General features: G+C 43.3%; 1 protein-coding gene across 5 annotated transcripts in view; it reads right to left on the reverse strand.

Moving 5' to 3' along the window:
• The window catches only part of dlg2 (discs large homolog 2), a 615,655-nt gene that overhangs the window by 150,103 nt on the left and 449,773 nt on the right, over window positions 1-15,779 (reverse strand). The window contains exon 1 of one of the 5 annotated variants that reach the window (XM_012958045.3): window positions 6,601-6,752. The exons of 3 other annotated variants lie outside the window; for them this stretch is intronic. The gene's annotated coding sequence lies outside the window, so the exon portion shown is untranslated. Of the gene's footprint in view, window positions 1-6,600; window positions 6,753-15,779 lie in introns of those variants that run through there. One more of the 5 variants, XM_002942081.5, reaches the window with a different exon arrangement.

A 15,779-nucleotide genomic window follows, 5' to 3' on the forward strand; every position in this document is an offset into this window, starting at 1 on the left:
CTAGTTGTAAGGTCTAGTTGTATTTGTGAGGTCTAGTTCTAGTTGTAAGGTCTAGTTGTATTTCTGAAGACTAGTTCTAGTTGTAAGGTCTAGTTGTATTTGTGAGGCCTAGTTCTAGTTGGGAGGTCTAGGTCCTTATGAGAAGGTTTAAAGTGATTGGTGGCAATTAGGTATGAGAGAATTTTTTCACCAGATATGGATGTGCAGCAAATTTCCATGTTTAACCATTGGCGGATTGTTTTTATGAAACGGCCCAAAAAAATTCACGAGATACACCCCTATTTTTTTTTCTTTTCAGCATTTCGGGACAGATTCGCTCATCACTAGTTTTCCTACAGGTTATTTTACAGACGCGGACTGTTGCCATGACGATAAACTGTGTTGTATCGGTAACTAGACTCTTTGGTCACTTTAAAGACCCTAGGGGAGAACTTTGGAGCAAATAATCTCAAACCGACAGCAAAATCGATAAAGAACCTGAGTCGCAAACTCTCGGCTGCAATGAGAAATAAAAATAATGACTCTGTAACGGCGAGTGTGTCCCAGGCGCGAGGGGCAGATTCAGCGCTGAGAAACCCACGGGGGACAATGGCGTTTTTGTGAATTTTACCCAGAATGCAGAGAAATGAACTGTATTAACTAATCTATGACTTGTGTTTCTATAGAGGGACATTGCAGGAGAACCCTGGAACTAGCTTGAAACAATGGCAGGGGGGGCCTCAGCCTGAAGGCCACGTAGGGTGTCATTTGTCATTTGAATTCCTATTTGCTGTTCTAGATACACCTGAAAGCCCACCTAGAAGGGCAATTAAAGGGGATTTTGCAGGGAATACTATTTTGCTGTCCTAGATATTGGTATTCTATATCTGTAGCCTAGTTATGAGCTAAGGGGGTGGGAGGCTGAGCAGAAGTTGGACCTCCAAGGGCAGCAACTCCTCTTAAATCTTTTATCTTAATCTGTTCTGATAAGGGATCTTTCAGTAAATTGGATCTCCATTAGGGATGCTACGAATCCACTATTTTGGTATTCGCCCGAATCTCGAACCAAATCCTAATCCCAATTTGCATATGCAAATTATGCCACAAAGGGGTTAAAGACACCACAAGCGGTTTAAAACAGTAACTAAACCCAATAGGGCTGTTCTGCCCCCAATAAGGGGTAATTATATCTTAGTTGGGATCAAGTACAGGTACTGTTTTATTATTACAGAGAAAAGGGAATCATTTAACCATGAAATAAACCCAATAGGGCTGTTCTGCCCCAATAAGGGGTAATTATATCTTAGTTGGGATCAAGTACAGGTACTGTTTTATTATTACAGAGAAAAGGGAATCATTTAACCATTAAATAAACCCAATAGGGCTGTTCTGCCCCAATAAGGGGTAATTATATCTTAGTTGGGATCAAGTACAGGTACTGTTTTATTATTACAGAGAAAAGGGAATCATTTAACCATGAAATAAACCCAATAGGGCTGTTCTGCCCCAATAAGGGGTGATTATATCTTAGTTGGGATCAAGTACAGGTACTGTTTTATTATTACAGAGAAAAGGGAATCATTTAACCATTAAATAAACCCAATAGGGCTGTTCTGCCCCCAATAAGGGGTGATTATATCTTAGTTGGGATCAAGTACAGGTACTGTTTTATTATTACAGAGAAAAGGGAATCATTTAACCATGAAATAAACCCAATAGGGCTGTTCTGCCCCAATAAGGGGTAATTATATCTTAGTTGGGATCAAGTACAGGTACTGTTTTATTATTACAGAGAAAAGGGAATCATTTAACCATTAAATAAACCCAATAGGGCTGTTCTGCCCCAATAAGGGGTAATTATATCTTAGTTGGGATCAAGTACAGGTACTGTTTTATTATTACAGAGAAAAGGGAATCATTTAACCATGAAATAAACCCAATAGGGCTGTTCTGCCCCAATAAGGGGTAATTATATCTTAGTTGGGATCAAGTACAGGTACTGTTTTATTATTACAGAGAAAAGGAAAAATAAAAATAAACCAAATAGGAATGTTCTGGGTTTGGGTGATTTTGGTAAGGAATGATGGGAAATGTAGTCCTTGCCATGTTTGAATAGACACAGATGCACAAATACCACAGCTTCACCACTGATGGGAGAAATTTACTGGTTAAAGACCTCTAATGCCGGTTCATAAAGCATCATGGGATTTGTAGTTTGCACAGATTTAGACTCTAAAACACTTTATAAGTCTGTCACCTGATCACATTGAGGAGGCTCCATCTGAATTGAGGGGCGGGGTTTGTGCTCATATATTTGTCATTAAGATTGTGTGTAATTATTCCTGACGAAAAGAGCGTCTACTTCTACCACCCTGAAATGTTGAATCTATTTCACATGTCAAACTGGCTTGAAATAAAGGGCAAGGAGACTAAAAGATATATATGAATGTTGTTCCTATTCTTTCATGTTCATGGCTGCCTTACGCTTGCTGGCATTGCCCTCGCCCCCGGGACGTCATACTGGATACAGAGTGCAACCAGGCCCTGGACAAGTGTGCCCTAAGGGATGACCGTTCTGCTCTTGCACTTCTGTTCGGAGCCCAGGTTATTGCCCCCTTGTGTGATAAATCCTTTGGGTGGTGGGATTACAGTGGTACCCAGTCTTAAATGTACGTCTAGATAGATCAGGTTATACCCTGTAATAGGAAATGCTAGGTGCATCAGACAGTTAGGGCTAGAAGAGCATCTCTTGGCTCCAACGAGGATTGTCAGTGGGATTAATATCCCAAGTTTAGTATCACCTAGAAGTAGGGAACAAGTGTACAGACCCAGGGCTAGATAGAGAAATTGCCTGGGACTACTTGTAAGGAGATTCCCAAAAGCTGGGGAGTAACCCATTGTTCTAGTGTAGCTCACTATTGTGCCTAACTGACCCTGTGGGATAGAGTCTTATTGACCAAGTAGTAAGTATATACAATATGTAAATAGTAAAAAAATGAAACAAGAAGGGGTGGGAACCTTATTATAACGGGGGGGGGTCAGTTGGTTTATGAGAACAGGGAAAAAGCATAAGTTCTGAACTGTTATTGTTCATCTGTCCACACGATTGAGGAGCCGGCTAATCAGGGATTGCCTTTTAACAGACCCAATTCTAGTAAAATCCCACATCGTTCTCAATTAAGGATCCCCCCCCAACACACTACCATTTAGGAACGCTGAAACTTTTGCTCAATGCCGTCAGTTTGGTGCATAAAATATGGCTTTTCTAGCCATATTCATTTGTAAGTTTTATTTCTCCTTTAACTATGTAACTATGAGTGAAATGCACTATTGTAGCTACACGTAAACAGTCCATGGTTACGTTTAAGAACCACCGGCGCCCTTCTTTGTGAGAGTTATAGTTGCAGTACACTCTGGCTTCCGCCATATGTGAGAAATAGAGAAATAGTCCCATTCCGGAGCAATAAGCAAAGGGAACCTTGCAAGTAGAACTTTTCTTAGAAAAAAACCCCATTAATTCTGGGGCCCTTGTCCATCCTTGCTTGCCGTAGGCTCAACACATGCTTTGGTTTCAATGGCTTTGCATGGACTCTAGTAACAAGGGCCCCTCAGACTGTTGGGGGGCCGGACTACCATCACCAGCACCCAACCCCCCCGTCATTGGCAGACTGTGACCCAACTGGTTGCATTCCATCCCCCTCTTCCCCCCCCCCACTCCCGCCGCTGCCTTCGTCATCATCAAACTGTGGCCCGGACTGGTCGCATTCGCCCCCAACCCCTCCCCCCGAGTCCTGCCGGGTAAATTCCCCTGGGGTCGTAGTTAGAGGACCGCTTGCAATTGGTCTTCATTTTTTATTCATTATCTGGTTGCTAGGGTCCAAATTACCTTAGCAACCAGGAAGTGGTTTGAATGGGAGAATGGTATACATATAGGAGAGGGGCTAAACAGAAAAATGAGTTATAAAAAGTAACAATAACAATAAAACTGGAGCCTCACAGAGCAATAGTTTTTTTGGCTGCCGGGGTCAGTGACCCCCTTTGAAAGCAGCAAAGATGTAGCACTAAAAGGAAGGAAAATAAATAAAAAGAACGGAAGAAAATGCACAACTGTATTCTATAAAATGCTGCAAAATAGTCTGTAATGGATAAAACTACACAACAGGTGGATGAAAGCGCATGAAAGGTGTGAAGCAATAACCCCCACAGAACCAGAGCCAACAATTGGACCCACAACCTGCCCATGTGCCGGCAGTGATAATCCTTTACCGTCCCCTTTTATCTCGGATAAAATCCTCCTCAATCTGCAGCGGAGCCCAATTAAGCACCTCAGCCACCCAGCAAAGCCATTGTAAGAAACAAAGAGAAATCATATCTCCCCTTGTTTGTCTCTCGTGGCCAACCAGGGAGGAAATAGTTAATAAGAAAGCAGCAAAAATAAAGCAAAGACTTGTGCGTTAAGGGGCAGATAACCGAGACCCCCGTTGCCGTTCCTTGTGTAACTACAGCGGCTGATACAAACGTCAAGAGACATAAAGAGTTAATCTTGACTGAGGGGGAAATGCATGATTTTCAAGCTTTTGACAAATCCATTCTGAGGGGAATAGAAAGAACTGGGTAATATTCCCACTATCCAACACTGGTTCTTTCTCTCTCCCACACTGCTGGGTATATTTATATATAATACTGCACATATATATATATATATATATATATATACAGGTATCCATTACCAGAAACCTTTCATCCAGAAAGATCCAAATTACAGCAAGGCCATTTCCTATAAACTCCATTATAAGCAAATAATTCTCATTTTAATAAATGATTCCCTTTTCTCTGTAATAATAAACAGTACCTGTACTTGATCCCAACTAAGATATAATTACCCCTTATTGGGGCAGAACAGCCCTATTGGGTTTATTTCATGGTTAAATGATTCCCTTTTCTCTGTAATAATAAAACAGTACCTGTACTTGATCCCAACTAAGATATAATTACCCCTTATTGGGGCAGAACAGCCCTATTGGGTTTATTTCATGGTTAAATGATTCCCTTTTCTCTGTAATAATAATACAGTACCTGTACTTGATCCCAACTAAGATATAATTACCCCTTATTGGGGGCAGAACAGCCCTATTGGGTTTATTTAATGGTTAAATGATTCCCTTTTCTCTGTAATAATAAAACAGTACCTGTACTTGATCCCAACTAAGATATAATTACCCCTTATTGGGGGCAGAACAGTCCTATTGGGTTTATTTAATGGTTAAATGATTCCCTTTTCTCTGTAATAATATAACAGTACCTGTACTTGATCCCAACTAAGATATAATTACCCCTTATTGGGGCAGAACAGTCCTATTGGGTTTATTTAATGGTTAAATGATTCCCTTTTCTCTGTAATAATAAAACAGTACCTGTACTTGATCCCAACTAAGATATAATTACCCCTTATTGGGGGCAGAACAGCCCTATTGGGTTTATTTAATGGTTAAATGATTCCCTTTTCTCTGTAATAATAAAACAGTACCTGTACTTGATCCCAACTAAGATATAATTACCCCTTATTGGGGCAGAACAGCCCTATTGGGTTTATTTAATGGTTAAATGATTCCCTTTTCTCTGTAATAATAAAACAGTACCTGTACTTGATCCCAACTAAGATATAATTACCCCTTATTGGGGGCAGAACAGCCCTATTGGGTTTAATGAATATTTAGATTATTTTTTGTAGTGATACAAATTATGGAAAGACTCCTTATCAGGAAAACCCCAGGTCCTGAGCATTCTGGATAATAGGTCCCATACCTGTATATATAGATATAGAGATATATATAAGGGGAAGCAGCTGAGTTCCATGGGAGGAACAGTAAGTTAATGCTGTGAGAGTGGATGGAGGGAAGGTTACTCGTGCAGCCATGGAATATTCCCAACATGTTGGATAAAAGCTCAGAACAAAGACTTATTTAGGCATAAGAGAGAGCGGGGGGCTCGGTGTGTGCCAGAGCGGGGGGCTCGATGTGTGCCAGAGCGGGGGGCTCGGTGTGTGCCAGAGCGGGGGGCTCGGTGTGTGCCAGAGCCGGGGGGCTCGGTGTGTGCCAGAGCCGGGGGCTCGGTGTGTGCCAGAGCCGGGGGGCTCGGTGTGTGCCAGAGCGGGGGGCTCGGTGTGTGCCAGAGCGGGGGGCTCGGTGTGTGCCAGAGCGGGGGGCTCGGTGTGTGCCAGAGCCGGGGGGCTCGGTGTGTGCCAGAGCGGGGGGCTCGGTGTGTGCCAGAGCGGGGGGCTCGGTGTGTGCCAGAGCGGGGGGCTCGGTGTGTGCCAGAGCCGGGGCTCGGTGTGTGCCAGAGCGGGGGGCTCGGTGTGTGCCAGAGCCGGGGGCTCGGTGTGTGCCAGAGCGGGGGGCTCGGTGTGTGCCAGAGCGGGGGGCTCGGTGTGTGCCAGAGCGGGGGGCTCGGTGTGTGCCAGAGCGGGGGGCTCGGTGTGTGCCAGAGCGGGGGGCTCGGTGTGTGCCAGAGCGGGGGGCTCGGTGTGTGCCACACAAACCCACTCGGATCAGAATGACAGAACTGATAACTCCCTGGTTCTTCTCTATAAATCAGAGGGAAGGTATAAATACAGTCACTCACCGGGGAGGGAATGAGGAGAGAGGAAGGCGCTAAACGCTCAGCTCTGCCGGGAACCCAGGGCGAGAGGCTCCGCTGCTGCTGCCGCTCTGTCTCATAGCAAATTCCACTCAGCAACCATCACTGCCGGCTCCCCCTGCCCAATGAGCCTCTCAGCCTGTGAGCTCCAGCGTTATACAGCATATGGGCTGGCCCTGCAGCCGCACCGGCGTCTACTCACTCACAGATACACACACACACACACACATGTACAGATACATACACACTCACTCACACACTCACAGATAGATACACACACATGTATAGATACATACACACTCACTCACACACTCACACACACATCTACTCACTCACATACACACACACATGTATAGATACATACACACTCACTCACACACTCACACACATCTACTCACTCACAGATACACACACACACACATGTACAGATACATACACACTCACTCACACACTCACACACACATCTACTCACTCACAGATACACACACACACACATGTACAGATACATACACACTCACTCATACACTCACACACATCTACTCACTAACTCACAGATAGACACACACACACATGTACTCACTCACTCACTCACTCACAGATAGATACACACACAAATGTACAGATACATACACACTCACTCACACACTCACAGATAGATACACACACATGTATAGATACATACACACTCACTCACACACTCACACACACATCTACTCACTCACAGATACATACACACACACATGTACAGATACATACACACTCACTCACACACTCACACACACATCTACTCACTCACATACACACACACATGTATAGATACATACACACTCACACACACATCTACTCACTCACAGATACATACACACACACATGTACAGATACATACACACACACATGTACAGATACATACACACACACATGTACAGATACATACACACACACATGTATAGATACATACACACTCACTCACACACTCACAGATAGATTCACACACACACACACATGTACAGATACATACACACTCACTCACACACTCACACACATCTACTCACTCACTCACTCACTCACTCACAGATAGACACACACACACATGTACTCACTCACTCACTCACTCACAGATAGATACACACACAAATGTACAGATACATACACACTCACTCACACACTTACACACACACATCTACTCACTCACACACACATACACACACACACACTGCTGTAGCAAAAGATTCTCTGGAAACTCAGCCTGACAAACCCATCAGTACCAGGGACAGTGACAGAGGAGCAGAGGATATACAGGTATAGGACCTGTTATCCAGAATGCTCAAGACCAAGGGTATTCCGGATAAGGGATATTTCCATAATTTGGATCTCCATCCCTTAAGTCTACTAAAAAATCAATAAAACATTAATTAAACCCAATAGGGCTGTTCTGCCCCCAATAAGGGGTAATTATATCTTAGTTGGGATCAAGTACAGGTACTGTTTTATTATTACAGAGAAAAGGGAATCATTTAACCATGAAATAAACCCAATAGGGCTGTTCTGCCCCAATAAGGGGCAATTATATCTTAGTTGGGATCAAGTACAGGTACTGTTTTATTATTACAGAGAAAAGGGAATCATTTAACCATTAAATAAACCCAATAGGGCTGTTCTGCCCCAATAAGGGGTAATTATATCTTAGTTGGGATCAAGTACAGGTACTGTTTTATTATTACAGAGAAAAGGGAATCATTTAACCATGAAATAAACCCAATAGGGCTGTTCTGCCCCAATAAGGGGTAATTATATCTTAGTTGGGATCAAGTACAGGTACTGTTTTATTATTACAGAGAAAAGGGAATCATTTAACCATTAAATAAACCCAATAGGGCTGTTCTGCCCCAATAAGGGGTAATTATATCTTAGTTGGGATCAAGTACAGGTACTGTTTTATTATTACAGGGAAAAAGGAAATCAGTTTTAAAATTCTGAATTATTTGATTAAGATGGAATCTATGGGAGACGGCCTTTCCATAATTCAGAGCTTTCTGGATAACAGGTTTCCGGATAAGGGATCCCATACCTGTACAGGGATATACAGGGATATGCAGGAATATACAGGGACAGATCAACAGAACTCACCCACCTGCACTTCTGCCACTTGTCCCCACTCACTGCACCTTGCTAAGGTGGAACAGGGATAATTGCCTGATTTAGATCTATAGCATTGCCCCCTCTATCTCTCTCCCCCCCTGTTTCTCGTGTGTGTGTGTGTGTGTGTGTGTGTGTATACATTCCATGTGTACTACATTTGTATGACCATCTGTCATACAAATACATTCTGTTTACCTGCTGGATAGCGAGATTAGATAGATAGATAGATAAAATATAGGGATGATAGATATGTTAGATAGATAGATAAAATATAGGGATGATAGATATGTTAGATAGATGATACCTACACTACATAATAAAAAGTTGAGAGATGGATAAAAGATAGATAGATATCAAATAGATAGCCAGACAGATAGATAGATAGATAGATAGATAGATAGATAGACAGATAGATGATAGATAGATAGATAGATGATAGATAGATGATAGATAGATGGATGGATAGATAGATAGATGATTGATGATAGATAGATAGATAGCAGATAGATAGATAGATAGATAGATAGATAGATAGATAGATAGATGATAGATAGATAGATAGATAGATAGATGGATAGATAGATAGATAGCAGATAGATAGATAGATAGATAGATAGATAGATAGATAGATGATAGATAGATAGATAGATAGATAGATGATAGATAGATAGATAGATAGATAGATAGATAGCAGATAGATAGATAGATAGATAGATAGATAGATAGGTAGATAGATAGATAGATGATTGATATATAGATAGATAGATAGATAGATAGGTAGATAGATAGATAGCAGATAGATAGATAGATAGATAGATAGCAGATAGATAGATAGATAGATAGATAGCAGATAGATAGATAGATAGATAGATAGATAGATAGATAGATAGATAGAGATAGATAGCAGATAGATAGATAGATAGATAGCAGATAGATAGATAGATAGATAGCAGATAGATAGATAGATTGATAGATAGCAGATAGATAGATAGATAGATAGATAGATAGATAGATAGATAGCAGATAGATAGATAGATAGATAGCAGATAGATAGATAGATAGATAGATAGCAGATAGATAGATAGATAGATAGATAGATAGATAGATAGATAGATAGCAGATAGATAGATAGATAGATAGATAGATAGATACTATGTTTAGGGTCAGATGCCCTATCTTGTCTTTTCACTATAATCCCAATTCTGCCTCAGTTTTTCCATCAAAGGGGCGTGAAATTCCTTTATTCCCGTATGACGGGATCCTGCAGTCTAATCGTTTGGTTACACAAGCAAATCAGAGGCGCTAATACAATAAAGCCATATCGTTACACTATCCCTTTGCGCGCAGAACCGGAAAGCAATAATTAGTGATTCAGATAGGGACGGCCGAACTCCCCGCTGTACGTACATAGGAATCCAGTAGGTGCAAAGCATTGTGGGTGTCTCACACGGAGGGGCCGGAGCTGTAAGTTCTCACTAACTTGGTTTGTAATGAATTAGGGACCTGGGGATCTGTAATAAGGGCCTGGTGGGGGCCCCAGTAGTCATTTAATAGCTGCTTTGTATTTATTTAGGCCAAATTAACTGAGTTTGAATGGGAATGGCCTCTGATTGGGCCCAGGAAGGAAAGGCACCGTCGCTGCAAATTAAATTGTTATTTTCCAATCTGAGGATTAAGCTACAAAACCGTATTTAATGCCTCAGCCTGAAACTCATCAAACCGCCGTGTAGGGATTGGATAAAGCCTGTAATTGGATGCCTTATGTTTCTGTTTGAATGGCGTCATATGTGCTTTGCTGCGGTTTGAATGCAATCAGTTGCTATGGCGGGATGTGGGCGGGGCTGGTAACCGGATTACTCTGCGCGTTCCACATTTATACTGTTGGATTAAAGGGGACACCGTGTGTAGTAGGAGATGTCAGTCATTGGATAGTTGTCGGAACGAGACTGGCAATCTGTGGGTTTGAGGGGCTGTTGTAAGGTGCCACAGACAGTCACTATTTATTGGGCTGGGGGCTGTTAGTGACTGTCTGTGGCACCTTACAGCCCCCCTGGCATTCCCACTACCCAGAGGCACAAACAGCCCCCCCCAGCCCAATAAATAGTGACTGTCTGTGGCACCTTACAGCCCCCCCTGGCACTCCCAGTACCCAGAGGCACAAACAGCCCCCCCCAGCCCAATAAATAGTGACTGTCTGTGGCACCTTACAGCCCCCCTGGCATTCCCACTACCCAGAGGCACAAACAGCCCCCCAGCCCAATAAATAGTGACTGTCTATGGCATCTTACAGCCCCCCTGGCATTCCCAGTACCCAGAGGCACAAACAGCCCCCCAGCCCAATAAATAGTGACTGTCTGTGGTACCTTACAGCCCCCCCTGGCATTCCCAGTACCCAGAGGAACAAACAGCCCCCCCCAGCCCAATAAATAGTGACTGTCTGTGGCACCTTACAGCCCCCCTGGCATTCCCAGTACCCAGAGGCACAAACAGCCCCCCCAGCCCAATAAATAGTGACTGTCTGTGGCACCTTACAGCCCCCCTGGCATTCCCAGTACCCAGAGGCACAAACAGCCCCCCCAGCCCAATAAATAGTGACTGTCTGTGGTACCTTACAGCCCCCCTGGCATTCCCAGTACCCAGAGGCACAAACAGCCCCCCCAGCCCAATAAATAGTGACTGTCTGTGGCACCTTACAGCCCCCTGGCACTCCCAGTACCCAGAGGCACAAACAGCCCCCCCAGCCCAATAAATAGTGACTGTCTGTGGCACCTTACAGCCCCCCTGGCATTCCCAGTACCCAGAGGCACAAACAGCCCCCCCAGCCCAATAAATAGTGACTGTCTGTGGCACCTTACAGCCCCCCTGGCATTCCCAGTACCCAGAGGCACAAACAGCCCCCCCCCAGCCCAATAAATAGTGACTGTCTGTGGCACCTTACAGCCCCCCTGGCATTCCCAGTACCCAGAGGCACAAACAGCCCCCCCAGCCCAATAAATAGTGACTGTCTGTGGCACCTTACAGCCCCCCCTGGCATTCCCAGTACCCAGAGGCACAAACAGCCCCCCCAGCCCAATAAATAGTGACTGTCTGTGGCACCTTACAGCCCCCCAGGCATTCCCAGTACCCAGAGGCACAAACAGCCCCCCCAGCCCAATAAATAGTGACTGTCTGTGGCACCTTACAGCCCCCCTGGCATTCCCAGTACCCAGAGGCACAAACAGCCCCCCAGCCCAATAAATAGTGACTGTCTATGGCATCTTACAGCCCCCCTGGCATTCCCAGTACCCAGAGGCACAAACAGCCCCCCCCCCAGCCCAATAAATAGTGACTGTCTGTGGCACCTTACAGCCCCGCTGGCATTCCCAGTACCCAGAGGCACAAACAGCCCCCCCCAGCCCAATAAATAGTGACTGTCTATGGCATCTTACAGCCCCCCTGGCATTCCCAGTACCCAGAGGAACAAACAGCCCCCCCAGCCCAATAAATAGTGACTGTCTGTGGTACCTTACAGCCCCCCCTGGCATTCCCAGTACCCAGAGGCACAAACAGCCCCCCAGCCCAATAAATAGTGACTGTCTGTGGCACCTTACAGCCCCCCTGGCATTCCCAGTACCCAGAGGCACAAACAGCCCCCCAGCCCAATAAATAGTGACTGACTGTGGCACCTTACAGCCCCCCTGGCATTCCCAGTACCCAGAGGCACAAACAGCCCCCCCAGCCCAATAAATAGTGACTGTCTGTGGTACCTTACAGCCCCCCTGGCATTCCCAGTACCCAGAGGCACAAACAGCCCTCCCAGCCCAATAAATAGTGACTGTCTGTGGCACCTTACAGCCCCCTGGCATTCCCAGTACCCAGAGGCACAAACAGCCCCCCCCCCAGCCCAATAAATAGTGACTGTCTGTGGTACCTTACAGCCCCCCTGGCATTCCCAGTACCCAGAGGCACAAACAGCCCCCCCCCCCAGCCCAATAAATAGTGACTGTCTGTGGTACCTTACAGCCCCCCTGGCATTCCCAGTACCCAGAGGCACAAACAGCCCCCCCAGCCCAATAAATAGTGACTGTATTTGGCATCTTACAGCAGCCCCTCTGGCATCTGCCAGAAACCAAAGATTGCCAGGCCGGGCCTGGCAGTAAATATATGGTGGACTGACTATTTCCAAAGAACTATTTTGATTCTCTATATTTCAATGGGGACACAGGCAAGGTGCAGGTACTGTACATGTTTTCAGGTTCCATTTTTATACAGACTTACATTAGAGTAATATGGAAGGTTACGCCAAACAGTGATCTTCAAAGCAACTGATAGGTAACATAGCCTATGTAGTTCTTCCCTTGGCATCATCTAAAGTCCCAATACCTGCTCTAGATCACTCTGGGACATTATCAATTATCATTATTCTGTCTACCACATAAAGGAGAAGGAAAGCTACTGATGCAATTTCTCCCCAATAGATGAGCCACAATAGTGCAAGCTAGAACATTCTATTTATTCTGCAGAAAGCTTTACCATAGCTAACAGCCCTAGAAGCTCTCTATGTTTGTTTAAGAAAGCAGCTGCCATTTTAGCTTGGTATGACTTCACTTCCTGTCTGCATCTGTGTGCTCTGAGCTTAGATTACAGCAGAGATGGGAGGGGGGAGGAGGGAACAGGGAGGAGCGAGCTGAGTATGCTTAAGCCTGAGCCCTGGAGGTTTGAGCTGAGAGAAGGAATTCTGATACAGAAGAACATGTGTACAGAATAGAAGGAAAGAAATGCAGTGTTTATTTTGACAGAGGACTCAGAGCAGCATTACTGTGAGTGTTTATGGCTCTATTTACATAGACCTCTCTACTTAGTTTTAACCTTCCCTTCTCCTATAAGCAAGATTTTGACAGCAAGTGGTTTTATATAACATCTAATAACTATATTGTGCTAAGCAAGGTATGGATTGATTGCTGTTAAAAAAAAGAGCAGAGCAAATGTTATCATGGGATGGGAATTACGGTCTCCTGGCTGCAAAATCTGGGAAAGAAAATAGAACGCGGCAAATGCATCACATTTATCAAAGTACAAAACCCTAATTACCTGCGAGGGATTATTGTTTCTGTGAGACCGGGGGTTGCATGAAAGTACGAGATCAACCAAAGATGCGCCGAGCAATTACAACTGGCGGCGAAGGGAGAGGAATAAATCTAGTTTTACATATGCTCAGCTTCCAATTGTTCCTAATTGCACAGGTTCTGTGTATATATATATATATATATTGAGAGAGAGAGATTGGATGGATTGATATATGGAAGATAGATATGTTAAATAAATGATAGATACATTAGGTAATAGAGGATAGATGATAGATAAATAGATAAATAGATAGATAGATAAATAGATAGATAATATATAGATAGATAGATAGATAGATAGATAGATAGATAGATAGAGATATATACTAGATAGTTAGGGTAAGTAGTAATGAGAATGGATAGATAGATAGATAGATAGATAGATAGATAGATAAATAGATAGATAGATAGATAGATAATAGATAGATAGATAGATAGATAGATAGATAGATAGATAGAGTAGATAGATAGATAGATAGATAGATAGATAGATAGATAGATGATAAATAGATAGATACTAAAACGATAGATAGATAGATAGGTACTAGATAGATAGATGATAGATAGATAGATAGATAGATGATAGATAGATAGATAGATAGATGATAGATAGATAGATAGATGATAGATAGATAGATACTAAAACGATAGATAGATAGATAGGTACTAGATAGATAGATGATAGATAGATAGATAGATAGATAGATGATAGATAGATAGATAGATAGATGATAGATAGATAGATAGATGATAGATAGATAGATACTAAAACGATAGATAGATAGATAGGTACTAGATAGATAGATGATAGATAGATAGATAGATAGATGATAGATAAGACATGTTAGAAGGATGATAGAAACATTTGATGATATATATAGATAGATGATAGATAGATAGATAGATGATAGAATGATATAGGGAGAATAGATATGTTAGATGATAGAAACATTTCATGATAGATAGATATATAGATAGATAGATGATAGGTAATAGATAGATAGATAGATATAGATAGATAAGACATGTTAGAAGGATGATAGAAACATTTGATGATATATAGAGATAGATGGATAGATAGATAGATAAATAGATAGATAGATAGAATATATGGATAATAGGCATGAGATGATAGAAACATTTGATGATAAACAGATAAAAGATAGCGGTTTCATGTAAAATTCATAGTAAGTTATTTACACCAAGCCTAGAGAGAGGCCATTTACGGAAGTTGCAATTTTTCAGCAACCACTGGGTGCTCAGCCTGTACAGGGGAAATCAGCCCATGATGCCCCATTGGCTACCTGCCCTCTCATCCCCTTATATCCCCTGTACCAAGGCAGATTTGATATGAGGAACGGTGAGCACCCCCTCTCAGCCTTTCACACTTGCACTCTTTCTGCTGCCTTGAGCGACAAATTTCCCGCTGAAACCATGGGAACACAGATAACGTCTCCAACAGGGGTCAATTTGATCCCCACCACTGTACGAGTTCCACCAAAGGTGAGATGCACAACCTTCCTCCATGGCTTTCCATGAGCGTCTTGGCTTAGTGGGATGACAACATTGGATATTACCTGCTAGAGGTTTGCATAGCATTGCTCCATCTCTGTCAGAAACCCTCAAGCTTCCAATGAAGTCCCACCAAAGGTGCGATGCACAACCTTCCTCCATGGCTTTCTATGAGCATCTTGGCTTAGTGGGATGATGGTGTTTGGTTATTACCTTCTAGAGGCTTGCATAGCATTGCTCCATCTCTGTCAGAAACCCTCAAGCTTCCAATGAAGTCCCACCACAGGTGAGATGCTCAACTTTTCTCCATGGGCTTTCCATGAGTGTCTTGGCTTAGTGGGATGATGACGTTTGGTTATTACCTGCATAGCATTGCTCCATCTCTGTTAGAAACCCTCAAGCTTCCAA

This window comes from Xenopus tropicalis, chromosome 2, assembly GCF_000004195.4.
Source record: "Xenopus tropicalis strain Nigerian chromosome 2, UCB_Xtro_10.0, whole genome shotgun sequence".
In the NCBI taxonomy this organism is placed as follows: domain Eukaryota; kingdom Metazoa; phylum Chordata; class Amphibia; order Anura; family Pipidae; genus Xenopus; species Xenopus tropicalis.